Genomic DNA, 23,672 nt, shown 5'->3' with positions numbered 1-23,672 from the left:
CAGACAAATTGCCCTCTCAGAAAGTGCAAGTTTTTGTTTATATATAAGACATTGAAAGTTATACCAGACCAGGGTAAGCTATAGTCTCTACAGTCATGTATGTACTAACTGATCTCAGGTCCTTGTCCATTGGGTTTTGCTCATTTCCTCACCTGGAGGCAGTGTGTAACTGTATCTTCTGAGTGCATTTTCTACATGGTTCTCTTTTACACTGTCTCCTGATTTGTTTAATTCACTTGCTCTCAACCCCTATTGTGTTTTTCAAACACTTGATACATTTTTTCTTTTTTCTATAAATATATAGTCTTTTTAATCAAGCCATGTGAACCAGTATAACTTCTTCCTCAATATAGTCTTAAAAAGACAGTTTCAACCTGTGCTATGGTTCCAATATTATTCTAGTTTAATTTAGTTTATGTTAAAAGGTTTCTGGCTGTGCTCAAAGGTGTCTTATCTAATACATCTTTTGTCTTCTTTGAAGGGTTATTTGTTAAGTGTATTTTGAAGCCTTAGTGTTGAGTTCAGTGTGAAGTGATGAATGCATAAGCCTTAACTGCATATACTGTAATTATACAAGACAGATTCCCCAGGTGCTCTGTAAATAGAATCTTAAGTCACAGATATGTGAGCACAGCTCATACATTAACATTGGCTGCAAATTTTCAGAATTTTTATAAAACTATTGCCCTCCATCCACATAAACAATGTTTTTCCTAGATATTCAGTTTTCTAATGTAATCATATTTGAACATGCACAGGTACTAGAAAAAGAGATGACAGTGACTGCTGAGCTGTGCTTTGTGTTCACTTGGGGATGGGAGTCTCCGCTGGCTACCTTCCTGACAGGGTGTTTGCAGCAGAGGAACTTGCAGAGTTGGGACAAAATGTAGAACTGATCTGGAATTACTGCTGTGTTTGTTCAAAAAGTGCTTCAGTGTGACAAAGACACATCTCATAGATGACTACAGACTAGAACACCATGTCTACACAGGAATGAAAGCTACTAAGGAACAGGTGGCTTTCTGTAAGCATACATAAAAGATAACACAATTTTTAACCTTCCTTTCAAAATACAATGCCATATATACTCCCCCCCTCCTCAGTTATAATTTGTCTTGTTTACCAATAGTTTTCATCCTTTGATTCTTTTCCCTTCTCTTTATGGGAGGACTGGAACACAAAGCAAGCAACAATGTAACTTCGCTGATTCTTCACATTTTTCATTCTGCCATCAGTGAAACACTTTATATAATGAGGCCCTCTTCCAGAATTCTCACCTCCCAACAGTCTGTACAAATGTTTTAAAACTATTCATTGTGTCAGAGCTTTCGCAGTCTGCCTCTAGAAAAGTCTTCATTTAGGACACATCCAGTAGTTCATTTTTGCTAACCCCTGAGATATTCTTCAATCTGATCATATAGACTTAAGGTTAGTACCACATATTTATACTAAGAACTGTTCAGAACCCCATCAGTAGTTGCAAATACAACCAGGTTGCGCACATGTACATTCGTAGGATGCTTGCATTCATTTCTGTGGAAGATGCAGACACTATTGTCTTCATTGTTAAAGAGAAGCCACATCATCATCTGCTAGTAATCATACAGTCTGCATTTAGAGGTACCCTTTGCATGCTATCTTTAGTAATGTAAACCTACTAATTTAATATATGCAAGAAAAAATTCTTGGTGTAAGAATTACCATTAGTGCTCTGTGCAACCCCAGCTTGCTCATCGAACCTTCCGTACCGTATTTGATCCATGCACTGACTCATAGTTGCTATCTATGAAGTCTAATCACTAACTTAATATTCACATGTTTAATATTCTCATTGCAATTTTTGATCCACAAGCTGCTTTGTTCATTGCAAGTTATGATTTTGTATCCATTCTTTTTCTATTATTCTCGGTAAATGGCTTTACTGACCATCTGATACAGAAATAATAGGGCCAAAATAAAAAGAAGTTCTTTTTGTTGTGTGCCTTAGTTGGTAAACATGCAATTTAAAATTGCAGCCAAGAATTGTCTTCAGGCAAAGCTCATAGGCAGTTTTCTGGGTGTGTCAATGACAGACCAGTTTAATCCACTTATCATGTGTGAGCCATTGCATCACCTCTCACTGCACATTTAAAATATATGCTTTTATTCTCTGTGGCTTATATTGACAAATATGAGTTAGTAGCATTTTAGACTTTGAAGTAGACTAGTAGAATGCTTTCCTTTTTATTTTTTGCTATATACTTTTAAATACTGTGTTTCCTTCTAGCTGCCCATCTTATAAACCCCAGAGATCACTTCTAAAACCAAAGAGGAAATCTGTTTTCTCTTTCCACATTCTGTGAAAACTTGAAAGTGGGTTTTAAATAGGAGTTGACATGTCTCTACTTGAGATCTTTCTGTGTGACCATAGGTGTTCTCTAAGCATTGAATGCACTAGCACCCCTTTGTCATTATGTTGATTAGGTCAGTCTTGGACTATTTTTAAATAAATAATAAAAACTTCACACCAAAAATAATATTGTCTCTTTCTTCTGTCACCTTGAAAACAATATCCAAAAAGTATAGTGTCCACACTGGATGGAGTCCATTCTCTCCTTAAATCAGACTCTGGCCACCTACAGTGACTACTGGCACCCTACATATTAGCAGACAGCTTTCATCCACATAACATGTTAGGAGAGCTCTCTGTAGCTGTGAGAAAATCATTTGTAGACATAAATCTAGAAACAAGGGCATGGTGGGCACAGATGCAGATTCTCTTTAAAACTTCATGGTACTAGAGGCTTTCATCATAAGAAGACTGTATTTCTAGAAATAAAAGTTCAACCTGTCTCTACCCCCTCACCTTGATTCTGACCTGAAAGCAACACAGAATATCCATAGACAACTTGTCTCAAATACAGCTCATATTTCTAATATTCCCTATATACTGACTGAAATAAACAATTGTCTTCTGTTTTTCATAGAATAAATAGCAATGTAAAACTTCTACCTAGATTTTATATTGACACATTAATATTAGTTCATTATACAAAGAAAAAGGATAACTTTTCAGTTCAGTCACAGTTGGTTTTTTTTTTTTTTTTGTTTAAAAAGTGTGGTAATTTGCATATCTCCAAGGAAACATGTGTCTGTATTGGAAATTATTAAAATGAATGGAAATTAGCTTTAACTTCTGAAAAGGAAATTGAGAAGAAAGTATTTGTTAAAATCAATTACACAATAACAGCCTCTTCTAGTTTGTTCCTCAGATTATTAACACACTATCTACAATGCAGTTTTATTACCATTATTTAGCCTTGTACTTTATATTACAAAAATTACTATCAAAAAGGAAATGTGAATTTAGTAGGGAAGGATATGCATTTTCTCACCATGGGTTTGGTATGACCAGCTAACCATTTATAAAATCGAAAATAAGTAACTTGTTGTCTAAATCAGAAAACAGTCAAAGCCACAGAGAAAATAGCCCAAACATGGTAATTAAAAACAATGAGCCTGTGTAATGTTTCTCTTCCTGGAGAAGAATATTTTCCCCACTCCCAGCGTTCTTTATTTGCCTACAGTTCACTGTGTAGGTGTAGAATTCAGGCCTCCTGGGATCTCGTCTGTCTACTTTGGCATTGTTCTTGTTGATCTTGTTCATCTCATGTTTAGGCAATCATGTTGGTGAAACTTAATTGATGAAGCTTCTGACATTACTAAGAGACAAATACTGTCACAACAAACTCTATATTCCTCAAGGTAATATAATCCTTCCACTCTCTTTTCAAAGTGTTCCCTGAGCCTTAGGTGTGGGAGTTATTTTGGGATCTATAGCTCTGCAGTTTGATTGATTGTGGTTTTCTGTACAGACTTGGTTGGTTAGTTTTAGGAATATACATGTACATACATGTTGTGGATAGCCCCGGCCTTGTATTTTGATACTAATTCCCCTTTCCTATGAAGGGCTACAGAGGAGGTGTGAGTCATTACACAGGTGAATTCTATGAACCTTCTGCCCATCTTAGTTTGTAAAATAAAGGCTGGAGCCATTGATTGGGCAGAAGAAGGGGAGGTGGAGAAATAAAGTTTGGTGGAAGAGAGCAGAGGGATGTCTCAATGAAGACAATGGAGGAGGAAGATGATAAAGGAGAGGAAGACTGGGAAGCAGGAGGTAGAAGGACAGATTCAGGGTCTGGAAAATCGTCAAGTTATAAGGGTCTCATAGCTGGGGAATAGAGTAGTGTAGGGGTATCTGCCCAATCTATGCTTACAGAATATATTTATAATTACTGAGTTGTGCTTTCATTGACTGGACATATTTGGGTTGGAGATTTAAATATCTCCCACTACACATAGATGGATCAAATGATTAAGGAAAAAAGAGGAGATGATTTTGAAATGAAGCTAGAAGGTTACATGTGGGAGTGGGGGGTTGGAAGGTGGAAAGAGAAGGGAAATGATGCAATTATAATCTCAAAAGTAAAAGAAATAATTAAAATCACTGAGCCTATTTGTAACATTAATATTTTAATAAAATCGCTGTGCAGGGTTATTACCCGCCCAGCCTCAATGTTTTATGTTCCCGAATAAAATACAAACACACACACACACATGCATGCACACGCACACGCACATGCACATGCACACACACACACGCACACGCACATGCACATGCACACACACACACGCACACGCACACACACACACACTCAATGTTTATATTTTAATATGCCTTAAGCAGCACAATGGCTGGGCAACTGCCTAACCTCCCTCCTATTAGAATTTACTTTCCCTTGATAATTCTGAGTTACTAATTTCTATGTTCCATCTTGGCTGCTCTAAACCTAACCGAGCAACCCTCTGGCTACATTGTCTTGACCCCTTTATGGATCAGATCGGCTCTGTTTCTCTGTCCTACACTCTTCTCAGATGTGGTGTCTCTCTTCTTTCCTGCTTCTCTGAGGTCTCAAACCTAGGAACCCTAAATCCCATCTCTCTCCTCTCCAGCTATTGGCTGGTTAAATTTTCATTTACCAGTCTTAATTAACTGGAGGCAGGTTCCCAGAGGTTATGTGCAGACCCTCTCATACAAACTAATTTAAGGGACCCAATTAACACTAGAGTACAAACAGCTACACTTATCAGATCTAATATAAAGATGAAACAATGGTAAATTCATTCCATTTAATTTTTTATGGCAACACAAAAATAGTATTGACTTAAAATATTCTCCAGCAAAAAGGAACAGATATCCATCTTATAGAAATAATTTTAAGGTTAAAAACATAGAAAATGGACTAAAGATTTGACAGATTGTTATAAAAAGCACAAGCATATATTTCTAAAACAATCAAGTGAACATTTTCATTGTTTCAAAATATATCATTTTTGATCATTATTTTACTATAACTCATGTGTATGAGTGTTTTACTTGCATGTATATCAGCACACACCACGGTTTTTTTGTTTTGTTTTGGTCTTCCAGAGGTCAAAAAACATCTGGCAGGACCCTTGGGACTGGAGTTAGGAAGGATTGTGACCTGATCTGTGGGACTAGGAGTTGAATTTTAGTCATCTGGAAGAGCAGCTGCTGTGATGCTCTTGGCTGCTGAGATGTCTCTGCAACCTCATGGTTCCTATTCTTCTAGTTCATGTCTCTCTAGAAATATCACAGCACAGATAAAAGGATGTGTACCATCTGTGTGAGTGGCGATGTTTGAACTTTTCCAGACACAATAATCACAGATCAGGTATTCAAGGTGTTATAAAGCAATTTATTAATGGAGGATTCTGAATTAATGTGGCCACTTTTTTCTCACTATTTACATTTAAGATTTTATATTGAAAGGTGATGTTAGAAATTAGAAGAAATAATTTCTAGGTACCATATAAAGAACAAAACACAAAATTTGTTTCTTAGAGGTTGTGGTTTCTCCTGAGGAGCCTTCAGAATCTGGGGAGATCTCACTCTTCTCTGAAGGGAGCTGGTACCTTCCAGGAGAAAAGTTCAAACTTGGTTTGCTCTTTTTCTCTCCTTTCCTTCAGCTAACTTCTTCATTTCCATGTTGAGAAACTGGTCGAATCTTTCTCCTCCTGTGTCTTCTGGTAGAAGTAGCTCAGGAAGTGATTTACTGACAGGATTGAAATGGTTAATTTACAGACCTTCTGGGCAGAGGATGAAGACTTTAATCACTGGTCTTGTTAAGGCTTAGTGGGAAACAATGAAAGCTGCCTCTGAAATATGGCTGCAGTGTGATTCCTATACATTGACGATAATAATCCTTCTCTCTAGGTGTCTTGGTTGGATGCCACAGTATAGGGGAATTTGAGGGTGGGGAGGCAGGAGTGGGTGGGTGGGGGAACACCCTCACAGAAGCAAGGATGAAGGATGGGAAAGGGGGTTTCATTTCAGGGGTAGGGGGAGACAGGAAAGGGGATACCATTTAAAATGTAAATAAAGAAAATATTCAATAAAATAAAACAACAACAACAACAATAATAAAAGAGTTCTGTGCAGCACAGGAGAAAAATATCAGTCTCACATTAAAGCAAGTCTTCACTGTGCCTTTCACAGGAAAAGGGGATTTTCAAATCACAGGCATCTAGAAGCCACTCAGGAAGGGAAAGAAAAGGCATGTTTTGCATGGCATAATGACAATGATCTGTTTTCTTAGAAACAAACCAACAAATACTTACTGATGCTATCTGAGATGTTCTTAGTTCGGTATAAAAGTAAATGTTCACACAAAAGTTTTAAACCTCGGTGGTAGTGATCTTACAGAAACTCTACCTCCCACGCACACACTACTTTTTCCTGACCCACAAGCATTTCAATTTGCTCCTCAACATTATCTAATTTGATCTATGCTCATATTACTGAAATGTAACAGACTCAAAACTGAGGCATTTGCAAGTATGGGACTCTCTGTGACTGTGGTGCAGGGTATCTTATTGGCTTAGATAAAGTCCTCCATTCAATGGATGGATAAAGAATGCTTTACAGAGTAGTCATACAGTGGAGAAGAATTAATTGCCAACTACTGCATAAAAGCACATGAAACAAGTTCAAACAAACCAATTTGACACAATGTTAGTTTTACATTGATCAAAAGTTTGTTTCTTTATATACTAAGGTAGGCTAAAAATATGAAGTGGTTTCGGAACTATGAGAAATTTTTGTAAAGGAAGAATGACTGTACTGTTAAGCATGCAACTCTAAAGTAAAAAATTTTTTTAAATTAATGATGTCTATAAAAACATTTTAAATTAAAGATAGTCATTATTTTGAACCTTATAGGCAGAATTTTGTTTACACTTTTTAAATTAATCATTTCATTTGTTTACATTTCAAATGATATTCCACTTCCTTGTTACCACCCCACAAACCTTCCTTCCCATCATTCCCCGGCCCTCCTCCCCTTTGCCTCTATGAGGATGATCCTCTACCCACTCATCCACTCCTGCCTCTTTGCTCTAGCATTCCCTAATCTAGAGCATCAAGCTTCCACAGGACAAGAGCCTCCCTTCCCATTGATGTCAAAGAAGGCCCTCCTCCACTACATATGTATCTGGAGCCATGGACCAGTCCATGTATACTCTTTGGTTGGTGGTTTAGTCCCTGGGAGGTCTGAGTGGTCCAGTTAGTTGACATTGTTGTTTTTCCTATGGGGTTGCAATCCCCTACAGCTCCTTCAGTCCTTCCCTTATTTCTTCCATTGGGGTCCCTGGACTCAGTCAGGTGGTTGGCTGTGAGTATCTGCATCTGTATTAGTCAGGTGCTGGCAGAGCCTCTCAGGGAACAGCCATATCAGGCTCCTGTCAGCAAGCATTTCTTGGCAACAGCAATAGTGTGAGGATTTGAGGTCTGCAGATGGGATGAATTCTTAGGTGGGATGGTCTCTGGATGGCCTTTCCTTCAGTCTTTGCTTCATTTTTGTCCGTGTCTTTCCTTTGGATAGGAACATTTAGGGATCATTTCTAGAGTTCATTATTTACACTTTTAAACCAAGTCTTTGTTGTTCATTTTCAACCACTTTAATGTAGTCTGTAAAAGCATATATGATGTTGAATTTTGTTAACTACCTTAGTAGAATTGAAAAGTCTAATTCTAATACGTGGCCTGTGCCCTGCAGTGATTCTAGAAGTATGCTCCCTAGCCCAGCCCATGAGGCTCAAAGTCTTAGACTTCACTCAGCTCTGAATCAGAAAATGTGAAGAAAATCATTGACCCTTGTTTTTGACAGTACTCCAGTAGGTTCTGAAGAAAGATCTTTTTAAGACTCACTAGGAATATAGTTCATGCAAAACTCAGTGAAGATTAATTTGACTGTCCACTTGATCCCATTGAGAAATGACCAAAAGGCAGGAAAGCCCTCCTCTCTGTGTGCCGGCTAGGATATCACTGCTAGTTAGATGAAGGCCATGGTGTAGTGAATCCTTTGATTGATTTACAAAAGGATAGATTTACTATGAAAACAAGGCAAAAGGTGAGGTCTCTTTGGAGGAAATAAGTCACTATGGATATGTTTTTGGACTGTGTCTTCTCCTAAACCCTCCAGCATATGTTCTGTCAGCTTCCTGTCTGCTCTGTCACATTCTGCCTTCCATGAGAGAGTTCAAGCTCGGAGGCCATGAGTCAGAATAAATATTTCTATCAGATATTTGGTCATAATATCACAGAGGTATTTGATGGAAACACAAAAAAGTACTTTAAAGCATCAGAAAAGTCAGAAAATCAAATGTTCTGATTTCCACAGTACATTACAATTAATGAGCAAAGAAAGAAACATAGTGTAGATATTTATATGAGAGGAGTTTGAAGTTTGAGAAGATCTTAAAAATAATCATATTTTCATTAAGCAAATGTATAAAAGACTTGGTGAAAATGAAGAAAACTGAGAATTCTTTAGATTTATTTAGTTCTACATAAATAAATGAAGGCAAAAGTCTTGCTACCACTCCATCCTGGGAGAGCATGTACCCTGGGTGATGTATACAATGAGACCCAGGTATGGGGAGAAAAATTTAGAATAAAGGGTATTTTATGGACTGCTTGATTTTTATTCTGCTTTTTCAATTCCATATACCAAAGAGTTAGCAATGACACCTCAAATTTTTACTCATGAGATTATTAGGGTTTCCTTTGCCTTCTTGACCCTCTTTAGAAAAATAAGCCATTTGGGGGCTAGAGAGATGGCTCAGTGGTTAAGAGGACTGACTGTTCTTCTAGAGGATCTAAGTTCAGTTCCCAGCAACCACATGGTGGCTCACTACCATCTGTAATGTGATCTGATGCCCTTTTCTGGTGAGTCTGATGACAGTTACAGTGTATTGCTATATATAAAATAAAGTTTTCTTTAAAAAAAATAAAAATAAACCTCAAAAAAAGTCATCTCAGGGAAACAAACAAAAAAAGCTTGGTCAGTCCTTCACTACTGAAAACACTTGCATGTGCACACACACAAACATGCATGCGCAAGAAATGTGCATACGCGCACATACATACATACACACATGGGAATGAGACAGAGAGAGAGACACAGAGTGAGAGAATATGAAAAGCTCAAGCATGAATAATAAACACAAAATGAAACTCAGTGAAATTGTGGATTGGGGAAGGAAAATGTCTATAGATAGAAAAGATAAATAAAAGAAAGAGAGGGGGTGACAAAGGGAGGGAGGGTTAGCAGATGAGAACTCAAGGATGCAGCCTCATAGAAAGTCAGGATTATTTTGCAATAACAATAGAACAGTAACATCAAGAAAGGATCATTAAAAATCAGGAACAAACACTTCTCCATTGCCACAGTGAGCAATACCAACAAAAGGAAAGAGGGAATACTTTCAAAACAAATAGAGTAAGGAATGACAAACACAGAGTTCTTCACTTCAAGAAGCTTTGGAGTGGGATGGGTTGCAGTCCTGAAAGTAAGGCAGAGACAACAGAGGAGAGTGGTCACAAATGCAGCTTAGAGGGAGCATTAACCAAGTGCTGAACATTTAAATAAAAGCATGTCTATATCACACACCAGTAAGCACATTCACGCATGCATGTGTAGTTGGTCCCTCTTTATTTTGACTCTTATAGAGGTTTATTCGCACTCACAGCCACTAAATGTAAACAGTATATAAGAGCCTACAATCAGCTTCCCATGAATACAATCAATAAGTTGCTCATTATAAAATAAATAGCTTTGTAGCAAAACAGACCAAGACCTGGCAGTGGCATCTCTAAGATTAACTTTTAGGAAAAAGGATTCCAATTTTGCTTCTTCTAAGCCCACTTGTCACTCTGAAGGGATTAGCTAAAACTCATTAGTGAGGTAATATCAGTGTATTAAAAACAAAGGAGAACAGAAAGAATGAGAAGGCAGAATGCACTTCTGACTTATTTAATGAACTCTTAAGATTAAATACATCAAATATTCAACTTAGTGCCAGTATATTACTGTTTCAGAATTTGTGTTTATGGAAATCAATGAATCTTATATATATCAACCCAGTCAAGTCATATAGCTATGAATAAAAGGATCACAGGATTTTATATTTTCAATCATTATTAATTCATTGATGATAAATTTGAAACCAGATATCAACTTCTTACCTTTTATATGCTCAAGTATTAAACCTACTTTTGAAAATTACAAATGATATATGGACATATATCATAGAAGAAGGTGGAAGGCACAGCCCACAGAAAACATTAGAAAATTTAGAATTGCTAATCACATGGGTGTTTTGTTTTTTTTTCAAAGGAAGGGAATGACAGACTCCTGTTTACCAGGAAGTCTGGAATGGATGTTATCTAACAATCTGGTGATCTTTTGCTTTTCTTCATGTGAATCCTCCAAATTCTGAGTATTGTTTTTGCTCTAATCCTGAGCTTTGTCTCTCTGTGGATAGAACCTGTCCATATGAAAAAGGTCCCATGTACTTTGCATTCCCAATTGATAGAACCCATGCTTACACTTATTATAAATCCTTCCTCCATGGTCCCTGACCCTTAACTGTTGTTTCTCTGTGAATAAGAACTCATTCATATGGTCATAGGTGCTTTGCTAAAGAGATAAACTTTGCAACAGAATTTCTATTTGGCCATGCCTACCTACATGAAATTCTTTTCTAAGGTTTTACTTTGACCCGACCAGCAGGTCCTAGGTTATTCGTGAGGGACGAGGACCTGAAAGAAGAATGGGCAAGAGAGAGAATGGACTCAAGGAGGCAAATGCTTGTCAAGAGTCATATATTTGGGCACAAAGTGCTTATTTATAATACATTTTGCAAAGGGAGGGGTAAGAGGGATCCAGGTGATGGGAAAGTACAGAATCTTCTTGGCCTGTGCCCTGAAACAATGGCGGTCTAACTGCTTACTTCAAAAGATACAGTACACTGCTTTACATCTAAAAATCTATTTGTAACTATTAAGCAGAACCTTGTGGTTGCTAGGGAGATGAAGCTGCAAGGGACGTTGTGCAGGTGGGGAGAAGTAGGGGGTGAGGGTAAGAGGCGAGGGTCCTGGCTTCTGACATTACTTTGTTTAAATATGTAAGAAAACTAAAAAAAGGTATATATATCTTTACTCATAATCCCTATACACATAAAAGCAAACAAACATAAACACACATTCACCAAACAAATATGAAAAGAAAAATAAAGCTTAGTGAAAGAGAGAAAAGGAAAGGAGAAAGTGAGATGAAGTCTTTGAGAAGAAGAAAATAAAGGAAATAAAATTATAGGGTTATGTTACTGGGCGGGATTTGAGGCTACTACCCTTTAGTGGAGTGTTGCGCGCACCTCTTCTGTGTCCCCTTCGCCCGCGAATAAGGACACGGAGGCAGTAATCGGGTATCACTACAGACGAGGCTTTACTTCTTGTAACAGCAAAAGCGGAAAAGACCCCAAGCCTGGGAAAGGCACTGCTATATATACCCTAGAGTGGCGTGTTCACTTCTGATTGGCTGTTCACTCATCACCCCATATTACGCCCCGGGATGGGCAGTGACTTTGGCGCGCCTTTTGCCTTTTGCACCTGCGCAGTCAGTTGTTTACAAGTGGGAGGACAGGATGTCCGTGCCATCTTGGCACTGCGGCTCCCAACAGTGGAGGTTGAGTTTCAAGGGTCATCAGCTTGCCAGGGATAGTTGCAAGTCCACTACACACAGACTCAGATACAGGAAATCCCAGTGGTCAGTTTCCAGTTTCTGAATTCTCAGAGACTGAAATGATCTCTGTTTCTATGTCTGGCTTTAATTTTCAAAATGGTTTTTAATTATTATTTTAGTTAACATTAATCTTCCAATATTTGCAAAAGTATGACACTGCTTCTCTATAAGAACTACATTTTAACTAAATTTGGGGAAACAATATATCACTGTAGTCTGTACAAAACTACTTTCTCTGGCATTTTTCATCTTAAGTGTGGTTTATGTTCAGTGGAAGATGTTAAAAAGTCTCATAGCAAAAGCTGGAGATGACAGATGTGCTAATCATACAGATTGAATCATTGGATGGATGTATCCAAGCATAGCATTGTACTGGTAAGACGACACAATTATAATGTGTCAAATAAAATTTAAGAAAGCAAGTGTAGTTGCACAGGCCTGTCTCTCTGGGATTGACAGCAACACTAAGCAACGCATGAGCTCCACCACAGCCTGAGCTTCATGGTAAAAATTAATGAAATAATGCATATTAAAACTTTATGAATGATTATAAATTATACTAGATATTTTAAATGTATTTTACTTTGCAATTCCCCTTCTAGTTCCAAACTTCAACTTTTAAATAATGATTCATAACAGCTCTTTTATTTTTTATTTTGAAAAAGTAATGAACCATCACTACAAAAGAACCCTGTTTTGCATCCCTCTCTTCCTGGCTTGATCACAGTTACAGATCATGTTAATATTTAATATAAAAATGATATGTAAGGAACCCTCCAACACTAATTCCCTGAACTCAACCTGACATTGACTCTAGTATTTGGATCATAGAAAAAATAATTTAACCAAGAAACAGCCAGTTTACCTAAAAGCACAATAAACTCATATTTTAAATGTAAAATTTGGGGGTTAGTTGACATTGTTATGTGTTCAGCTAGAGACTGCTGGGCTTCCTCATTCAAAAGGAAAAGAAGGCAACAGTAGTGAAGACCACAACCTGGAATAAACTCAAATGAACCATACAGTGTATTACACATCTGTGTCAACCAGCGTGAATGTGGCCACTGTGCCTTAAATCAGAGCTGCTGTGGTCACCCTCCTGAAATCCTGATTACAGGCATTCATTCTCAGAGGAAAGGGCAGGGATGATGGTGCTCAGAAACCATCCTGAGATCACCAGGCACCCATTTCCTCTTTTTGTAAGACTATATAAGCAGGAAACAGTGAACCTGGGACTCTTCCATAGTGCAGCTGCCCATGCCTTACCCAGGGATTTCTGGAGCTGCTGTGTTCTTACACCCATGACCCTGTAAGTAACCCTAACTACATCATCACTTTCGTAACACTTGGAGGGAGTCTTTTAATGAATACATCAGTGACCTTTCTATATGGGGTGAATGACATTTCTTTCCTTCTCTTTCACACAGTATCATATAATTAAACTGGTAAGTAACCTTATCCCATTTTTAGCAGAGGGCACAAGATATATGACAACACTCTTAGAGAAATAGCACTTATTTTTAAAAAATGTCCACATGTGAAAAGTTGCCATGTTCTTTTTGTGTGAACCAACACACATATGCTTTATTCTTATGATGAAGAAAGCAGTTCAGGTTGAGGAACATATCCTAAAAGAGAAAGTGAGAAATGTGAAGAAATTATGAACAAGTTCTGCCCTAGGTTCTAATGTAAATTAATTCTAGTCATTTAAAATCTAGTTTTCTTTATTCTCTGTCACTCAGTTCAGAACCACATGGGTAAGATGAAAATGGACGGTAGTTTCATTTTACCTCTAGAACTGATGTCTAATAACATCTGAATGTTGATTATTTTTCCTACATATTTGTCTGTCTAAATAGTGGCTGCTGCTTCAGGTGACAACTATAGAAGTCTATATTCTAAAGCTGATTCATTCCAATTGTTATCATTCATTAACATGTGAACACTTGGAATATTTGGGAGATAAAGAGGAAGGAGCCTGAGTCTGTGTTACTGAGCCTGAGTTACTGTGTCCAGAATGAAACTGACAATACAGTCAAGCCTTAGTTCCAAAGCACCATACAATTTCATGCTTATAGGCCATGAGAAGGCTGAGTGTCAGATCAGGGAGATGCTTTAGATTTGGTTTTCACTAACTTTCATGCTGGTTTGTTTCTCTCTGGATATCTGTATGTGTGTTTGCATATGCATACAGCTGATGCTTTAGTTATCAAGGGTTTTACACTCCTTCTTAGAGAAGGACTGACCATTATCAGATAGCCAGTATAAGCTACATCACCTGAAAGGCATAAATAAAATTGACTCTTGAGGTTGATCATAATTGAATGGAGTTTACATAATTACCCTTGCATGATGAAGTCCTCGGGATCCAGTGCTCTCATTTCTGAACTCCGTTGCAGAAATGCACCTCTTAAACTAAGCAAGTGGTGTCCTTAACTCAAGCACATTCCCTCCATGTCTGTGCTCACTTGACATTAATGATGTGTGCCTCTCCTGTGCTTATTTAAGGAAACATGATGGAAGTGCTTCAGAAATGTGCTTAGAGACACTAGAGACCACGTATTGACTTGATTTTAATCAAAGCTATGCAGTTATATAAGCTTAAATTCTAATGATATCACATCATTTAAACAAAAATTATGGGTTTTGACTAGTTATTGTTCACAAGACTGCAAGTATTTGTTCACATAACACTAATCAATATAATTAGACAAGAAAATTACTGACCACCTTCATACCATAAATACACCATATCAATAACTGAGTAAAAATAAGCAGAGTGCATCATTTTAAAACACATGAGGGTAAAATGTCCTATTATATCACCTTTCAGTCAAATGTTGTTCAGAGTGGAGAGACAAGCTAAAATGTTCTGGCTAGGGAACAAAAGCAGCAATACAAAGCAATTATACAAACATTTAAAAAACGTGATGATGTGATTAGTTCATACCTTACTTCTCATTAACCATACATACACAGACACATAGACACATAGACATACAGACAAACACACACCCACACACACACTGACCACAAAAACCCAACAATAACAACAGCAAAATCACCTTAAAATCCTTACCATTCCCTTCTATTTTGCTGTAACAGAGCTAGTCTTCACAAGTTGTTCTTTATTCTGAAAATTAAGTGATCAGAATGCTCTAACATATTCATAATATCAGTACGGGAATGTCCTGAAAATCTAAGTTATGAAATCATAAGAATATCACTTATGTGTCAGGTATGTTGAAATTTCAGGATGTTTATATGCAAGACTTTATATTTTTATACCTAAAAGTATAATTATTTAAGATACAAACACAACAACTAGAGGAAGGAATATGCCCAATCCTGTATAAATTATTAAGAAAATATTTATTTGATTAATGGCAGGTTAAAGAAAACAATAGCTGAATGTGACAAAAAGTAAATCAATTAGAGTATTCCAGTGTTCTAATGATTGCAGGATTTTAAGGTTCTGTTTTATTGTAGCATTCAATTTTGTCTGTCAATAAGACATAGCAAATAAAAGGCAAGGTAATTTTATCTATTTTTTATGTAGTGTTAAAATAAAAAGCATTAAATTAAACCCACTTTCAGAGCCAAGAAGAGAGGTAGCCTATTATCATGGCCTGGGTCTGTGGATCTCTTCATGCCTCCTAGCTCCAGACATAAGATCAGCACCTGTGTTCATGGGATGCTAAAGACATCTCAATGATTGCATGCTGGCTGCAACACTAGTGAGAACTTAAGTTTTGAACAGGTGACAGCAGATCCCACAGTAGGACTTCATGGGCTGGAGTTTCTGCCTCATTCATGCTTCACAGAGTTTTCAGATCTAGCAGGTGTATTCTAAGGGAAGCACAGAAAATATACTGCTCTGTGGGTTGTAAGTAGAGTTCTTTTCTTCCCATGATACAGTCAAGCTAATCTCGAGCATGTCTGTAAATTGATTCTTATTCTTTTCAAACATTTAATGTACCCATATGTTGGGCATGAGGCTCAGGAAGAAATTGGCATTCTTCATTCAGTATCTTCTTAAATAGAAAAAAATATCATAATACATTAAAGTTTCAGCTTAAAGTCAATGAAATGATAACCTGCTGGATTTCATTATAAATTCTTCATAATAATGCTGCCAAAAATTTTTGAAAATTAATTGACTATAAGTCATATACTAAACCATACCAGTAGAACAAATTTTAAAGCAAAAACTCCATTTATTTTAAGTATTCATTCTTTTTAGAATACACAATAAAATGTTCAGGGTTGTAGAGATGGCTCGGCAGGTAAGGGCTTTTGCTGCTCTTGCAGAGGGCAGGAGTTCTGAACCACATGCTCGTTTAGGTTACTCACACCTGTCATTCCAACTCCAGGAGAACCAATGCTCTCTCCTGGCTTCTGTGTGCTCTGCCCATATGAACAAGAGTGTGTGTGGGGGTCATTATAGTATTGAAAACACTAGCACTCTTTTTATCTATGTATTATTTATATTTTTACATAAGTTCCAATAAGGCTTGCTAAATTTAAATTATGCTAGAATATTTTCACAATTTTTTTCTATTCCAAATAACACAAAAATGATTTATTGATTTTGAGAGAAAAAATGTTTTCTGACACTTCTGGTTCCTCCTTTATATAATGTAGAGACACTTTTGAATTCTCTAGGTCACTTAAGTTGAGTACCTGGAGTCTACACATCACACAACAAAACGTCATCCAACAGTAGAACATGCTCAGCTAATGCCATCCCTTCTAACATAGCTTTAGGCTTCAGCAGAATACTAAAATTATTTCTATTATTTCTTCTTGGCATTGAAAGTTGTTCTGACCCTCACTCATTCATGACATCTACTAAGACAATTAAGCACTCTCGCTTAATTGAAAGGCACCCAATTCATCCCACTGTGGTTAAATCCAGGACTCTGGAAAGATTAGAGTCCTACAGTTCATCAAAGGAGACCCAGAATTCCCAAATCACAACATCGTGAGTTAGATTGTCCAGGAATGTAGGGACAGGACAGCTCTTTAGAGTTGAGTGGGTCCCCATTGAAAACTGTTCTAATGCCAATTCACTACATGCCTCTGGAAGGATCTGAAAGCTACTTTTAATTCTTCTAGTGCCAAATCCCATATTTGTTTTTTCAATACTAATAGTTCTAAATAAGTTCCTGCAGGAATTTATGAACAGGAAGCTGGAAAAATGAAAGGGACACAAAACACTTTTCAGTTAATCTATAGGCTGAAGCATAGCTTCCTTTCACCCAAGCGTGGTCTTTTGAGGGAGAATTGACAATGGGCTTAGAAGGGAAACCTGCACCATCATTACCCCAGCATATCTTGTAGGCAGGGCAAATTGTAGGTCTACGGTTTTGTGGTGGGTTTGGTGTCCCAATCTCACCACTGGAAGCTTTGCCTGGTTGCAGATGTTAGGTTCTGGCTCCTCATCCCTCCATGCTAGGAGTTTTCCCCAGGCTCACCCTTGAAGATTCCAGAGAGTTTCCTCTGCAGCAGAACTTGTAGAAGTACCCAGCCAACCCAAATTATTAAATATGTTCAAAAAGCACAATTTGACTTACATTGCAATTTAAATAAAACATTGCTTTCTATTTGTTAGAAGGTTATGACTTTGTCACAAGCACCTGCAACAGGCTGTGCTTGGCTACCAGGCCATAATTTACTATTAAATTTATCTGGCCAATTTTTTAAAAAAGTCAGTGAAATGATATTCTCCTATACTCATAGATCAGTCCCTACCCTAATCATCGTCAGAGAGCAAATGATAGGAATACAAAGTCCACAGCCAAACATTAGACAGATCTTGGGGAACCTTGTGCAAAACGGACAGGAAAGATTATAGGAGCCAGAGAGGAAAGGCAACTATAAGAACAGGCTCTATAGAATCAACTAAGCAGGGCTCATAGAGGCTCGCAGACATCCAATCATGGAATTTGCAGAGGTCTGAGCTAGGTCCTCTGCATATATGGTTGTGTGGTTTGGTGTTCTTATAGGACTCCTAATTTTAGGGAATGTATCTGACTCTTGCCTGCTCTGAGGATCTTTATTCCCCTACTGGATTGCTTCATCCAGCCTTGATATGAGAGTCAAGTTGGTGCCCACTCTTAGTATATCTTGTCTGGTTGATCTGGTTGATATCCCCTGGGAGGCCTGCTCTTTTCTGAAGAGAAACAGAGAAAAGGATCTGGAGGAGAGGAAAGGTTGGGGTGAAAGGAGGGCTGAAAGGAGTAGAGGACTGGAAAAGGAAAGATAGATAAAGGGGGAGGTGGGGGGGAGGGAGAGTGGAGATGAGAGAGGGAGAGAGAGAGAGAGAGAGAGAGAGAGAGAGAGAGACAGAGACAGAGACAGAGACAGAGACAGAGACAGAGACAGAGACAGAGACAGAACCCAGCTCTCTGAGCACTTCGAGGTGTTATCTGCAGCTGTTCCCGAATATCCATTGGGTTCCCCCAGGAGCACGATGCTTGGGGCTTGGGCTGTTTCTGCTGGCCGAGGAACTGTTTTGCTCCATCTGCCCAGAGCCACTCAAGGAGCCCATCACCACCCAGTGCGGTCACAACTTCTGCAGGTTGATGTGTGTTTTCCAGAACCCTCGGTACTGGTTCCCACAATGCCGCACCATGTACCAGGTGCATCTGCAGCTGCTCAAGAACACGATGCTATGCACAATGGTGGGGCAGTTCCAGCAGGCTCAGTAGGTGAGGACCCGTTGGACAACTGGACTCTGCCTTCCTGCTTTGCTGCTTCCAGCTCAGCCATCTAGTTAGCCTGCGACCTTTGCCTGAAGGAGGTTTCTGTGAGGATGTGCCTGTGTGCATGGCCTCTTTCTCCCATGAGCACTTGCGTCCTCCTCACCTAGATAGTCCCACCTTCCAGGACGCCCCCTCCTGCAGCTACCTATTCCCAGCCCAATCACCTTCCAGAATTGTTTTGTCCTGAGCACGGCGAGTGCATCTGACGTATCTGCCTTGTAGAGCACAAGGCCTGCTCTCCTATACTACTAAGCCAAGCCAGACGTAGAGATGCAAGCTGAGGCCTAAACTCATCATGTACAGCCACATCAATGGGGCAACCAATGCACTGGAGGACGTGAGAGCCAAGTAGCAGAGTGTGCAGGAGTCTATGAAAAGGAAGGTGGAACAGCGGAGACAAGAATATATGGAAATGAAGGCTGTCTGACTTAGCAGGAGGAAGAGGAGGAGGAAAAGGAGGAGGAGGAGGAAGAGGAGGAGGAAGAGGAGGAGGAAGAGGAAGAAGAGGAAGAGGAGAAGGAAGAGGAGGAGGAGGAGGAGAAGGAAGAGGAGGAAGAGGAGGAGGAGGAGAGAATCTGGAAAGCGCAACACCGTCTACCAGGTTCTTGCCAGGAAGAAGAATGAAATACAGAATCTGAAGGCAGAGGTTGAGCTCGTCCTGGTTCAAGAGGACCAGTTTGTATTTCTGGAGAAAGCTGCAAAACTGCAAGAAGTGTCAGTAAAACCAGGGTACAACGAAACCTAAGATAGATCTGGATCAGGATTTGATAAAGAGTCTACCAAGGTGCATTGGACCTCAAGAAAGAGCAGAAGCCCACTCTCAAGTAGCTGAGGAACCCTTTGGCTCAGGTAACGTGGAAGATCATACAGCGTCCACGCCCAAACCCATCCTGTGTTAGTTGGGTAAGAGCTATGAGATCTGAAATAGGGTGAGTTTTAGGCCTTTGATCTTTAGGTTCATCTGGCTGAAGAGGTGCAGGGACAGTAGTATTATCTGCATGTCACATTTTTAGTATACTGCCTGATTGCAGCTGAAATTGGCAAAAAAAAAAAAAAAAAAAAAAAAGGAGTAGAGATCAGAGGACTGAAGTGTTGTTTTTTTTTGTTTTGTTTTGTTTTGTTTTCCCCCTGTTTTGGGTGTCTATGCCTTGGATGATGAAAGCTACTTGGGTCCATGAGTCAAGACTGTAAATATTACCATTGGCTATGAATAGTGTTATCTGAAGGTCTTCCTACCAAAACAAGGAGGCTTTTTTTTTTTTTTTTTTTTTTTTTTGCAATTTTTATCTCTTGAGAGCTTTTCAAAAGCACTTATTCCCCTAACTTAGGGAATTCTTTTTCTAACGTGATGATATGTTGTTCGTGACAGAAAAGAGAAGAAACACTTTGTTCAATGGGAATGTTCCCTTGGCCTATTGGCTTTAGGGGATTTCAGAGGTCCAAAATGCTAATAAGCCTTCCCACAGTTGTAAGAACTAGGAAGCTGTTCTAGTGACTTAACTGGATGCTGCATCACCAGGTTCTTTTTATGCTGTTGTTGTTTCAAGAGCTTAAATAGAGAGTCTTTTCCAATGCCTATTATGGGCTGTTGGATTTTATACAGGGACTGAAGGGACCTTCAGTCCACACTAGAAACTGGCTCTGGCCAGAAAGCATCAGTTGTCTCTTAGCCTGACTGAATTCATGCAATGGTGCCTACTGAAAACATAGTAGGTAAAGGACAGGTTGATTGTCTTCAGAGTTGGAGGACTTACCCTTCCTGTAGAGTCAGAGGGCCAATTAAATTTGTGTGGGTGTCAGCTGCAGTATGTGCCAGCTGCTTTCCTACCATATCGCGGCACCAGATGTCACCCTCCATGGGATTCAATGCAACTGTGATCCAGCCGGAAACAACCAAAGTGTTACAGCTCTCAGAAGGGAAGCCCACAGGACTCGTCCCTTAGAAGGGAAGCCCGTGCATCATGCAAATAAAGCAGGGAAAATCTGGATGGTGGTGACACGCACTGCCTTTAATCTCTGCACTTCGGAGGCAGATGCAGGCAAATCTCTGAGTTTCAGGCCAGCCTGGTCATTAGAATGAATTTCAAGACAGCCATGTCTACACAGAGAAACCCTGTCTTGATGCCTCTCCCAAAATAAAATCCAAAACAAAAAAAAAAACCAAGAAAGCAGGAAAAGCAGGATTGTTTTTCTGGAGACTACAAAATTCATTAAGAAAAAGGAAGACTGACAGGAATAACACATGGAAGTGGCACAGTATGTGGTCCAGTGAAATTAAGAACAACATTTGTTGTCGGATATGATAAACTTTCAGTCCCATATTGCAGTGGTTCTCACTTCCTAATGATTTGATACATCATTTAATACAGCTCCTAATGTTATAGGGACCCATAGCCATAAATTTATTGTCTTTGCTACTTTATAATTGTAATTTTACTACTGTTATGAATTGTGATATAAATCTCTGTGTTTTTGATCGACTTAGGTGACCCCATTAAAGGGGTTGTGACCCACAACTTGAGAAATGCTGCCATATTGACTCATTTACTTCTCACCTCAGTACCCTGACCACACTGAAGCATCAATTATCATTCACAGCACATGAATTAACATTTCCTTATGGAAACCTTAAAGTCTGTGTTTATTTCTTCTTTGTTCCTGATTTCTTTATATTTTATATCTATCTATCTATCTATCTATCTATCTATCTATCTATCTATATCTCTCAAAAAAATCACACATCCCAGAAATATTATTTAAAGATAAAAGCATAATAATGTTAAATATTAATTGTGTCCGCCTTCCATTTCTTAGCATCATGCCTATAACTTAAATGTGTACATTGGTGCATAGTGAATAACAACATTCCCTAACGACTCCAGATCCATCAACCTTTTTGTTTAGTACATTTTTTATCTTGTTTGACATACTTACTTATCCATATATATTGCTGTTATATATCATATTTTTCAAAACACTGTTGAGCTTTTTATACACATATTTGTCATGGAGTTCATATACTACCATCTAGGGTTGCTGTGCATCTATGCCTCCCTTCCTGAAGCATTCCCTTCTAGAGGAAAGATTGCCGCAAGTCGCAATGACTCACAAGAAATTTATATGAATCAGGAGCAGCTCCGGGAGGTTATATTATCAGGAAACAGTTGCTATGGAAGAGGAGAGTCTTGAGTTCATGTACCTGCAAATTGTGCACAGGATTCCCAGAATGCAGCCACTGAGAATTGTCACCCATGTGGCTATTCTGTTAGTTCTCAATAATGCTCATATAAAGAACCCCAATAGATTCTAGTTCAGCAACCTGGGCTCGACTGAAATTGTTTCTTTGATGTGTAATCAACATAGTAGTTGAGGAGAAAACAAACTTACATACCAATGAAGAAATATTCATAATAATGCAGCAAAACTTTCTCTGTGAACTTCATGTACGTGTAAAACAGTTGATGTATATTAGGGATTTAAATTTTCACATGTTCTCATAACACACACCTCGACCTCAAGATGAAGTTTCAATAGTTCTCCCCCCAAAATAAAGCATACATTGTTGAGTTTCAGTTTCTAAATATTTTGTTTACAAATATGATGGATCATCTTTGTTACTTCTTACATACCAGAACATTCCTACATACTTAACTGTAAAGCAGTTAATTACTCTCACATTCTACATCCTAGAAACTGGGAAAAGCAAGGCTGGAGTGTTAATGTGTAATTTGGCTGAGAGTAGCTTACCAACTGCATTAGCTCTTTGTCTTTGAAATGAACAACTTAAGCCAGGAAACTGCTACTGTTTTTCCAAAAAAGTTTTTCTCCCTAAAATTTCCACAGAAAAATAGCTCATGTGAAATTAGAGCAAATATGGAAAAATCATGACAACAGAGGAGAGGCAGACATTTGTCACTGAGTGACATTGATGACTGGGAGGAATATCACAAGTACATCCATCTTGAAAGAGGCCAGAGTTGATAAGGAGAGCCCCGTTCAACAACATCACCACAGGGTTGTCCTCAAGGCAAGACTCAGTACAACAAGGTCAGAAGGTGCACCATGTTTGTGGTACTATGTCTGTGGTAAACAGATGCCAGAAAAATTTTCCAGGGAAGTAATTTTTCCAAAATCATAAGTAGATAACAACAAAAGCATCCCCTGAAAGGGTTATGCTTATCTTGAATTGTTACAACAATTCAACGTTGTAAAACACCCAATATAGTGGAGTCACGGAACAAAAGGAGGATAAGTAACTTTTATGGCAAAGATCAGATGTGAATTATTACAGCCATTCTAAATACCTATTTACCCCTTATCTACAATACATATAATATATGCAATATATGATTTATAATATGCACATGTATACACACATGTACATATATATGTGCCTCTATAGATGTATACATATTATATAAACAAGTTATTTTTATAAATGATGGATAGAATTTAAAACTCATCTTTACTCACTGTCATTAGATTTATAACTCTACTCTTTGCCTCATTAAATTTCTGTGTCTGATTGCATTTACAAAACGATGCATATGTAACTCGTCAGTTCCTAAACTCATTTTTCATCTACAGCACCAGCACTGTGCCCATTATGTAATTTGATGTTTACTTGTGCTCATTGTATTTTTTTTTTAGTGTATTCTATTATCATCATTATGTGATCAATTTCTTCACTCACTCATGCTTTTTTCCAGACATTCTGATTGATGGCACTTGCTGCATAGGTCCTGAGAGTAAAACTGAA

At 38.4% G+C, this 23,672-nt stretch overlaps 1 pseudogene; it reads left to right on the top strand.

Moving 5' to 3' along the window:
• Positions 1 to 1,502: 1,502 nt before the first annotated feature.
• LOC117707748 (E3 ubiquitin/ISG15 ligase TRIM25 pseudogene) lies at positions 1,503 to 19,812 on the top strand (annotated as a pseudogene).
• Positions 19,813 to 23,672: the final 3,860 nt, after the last annotated feature.

This window comes from Arvicanthis niloticus, chromosome 1 (genome assembly GCF_011762505.2).
Source record: "Arvicanthis niloticus isolate mArvNil1 chromosome 1, mArvNil1.pat.X, whole genome shotgun sequence".
NCBI classification, from domain to species: domain Eukaryota; kingdom Metazoa; phylum Chordata; class Mammalia; order Rodentia; family Muridae; genus Arvicanthis; species Arvicanthis niloticus.
This window is presented reverse-complemented; position numbering and strand designations above follow the sequence as displayed.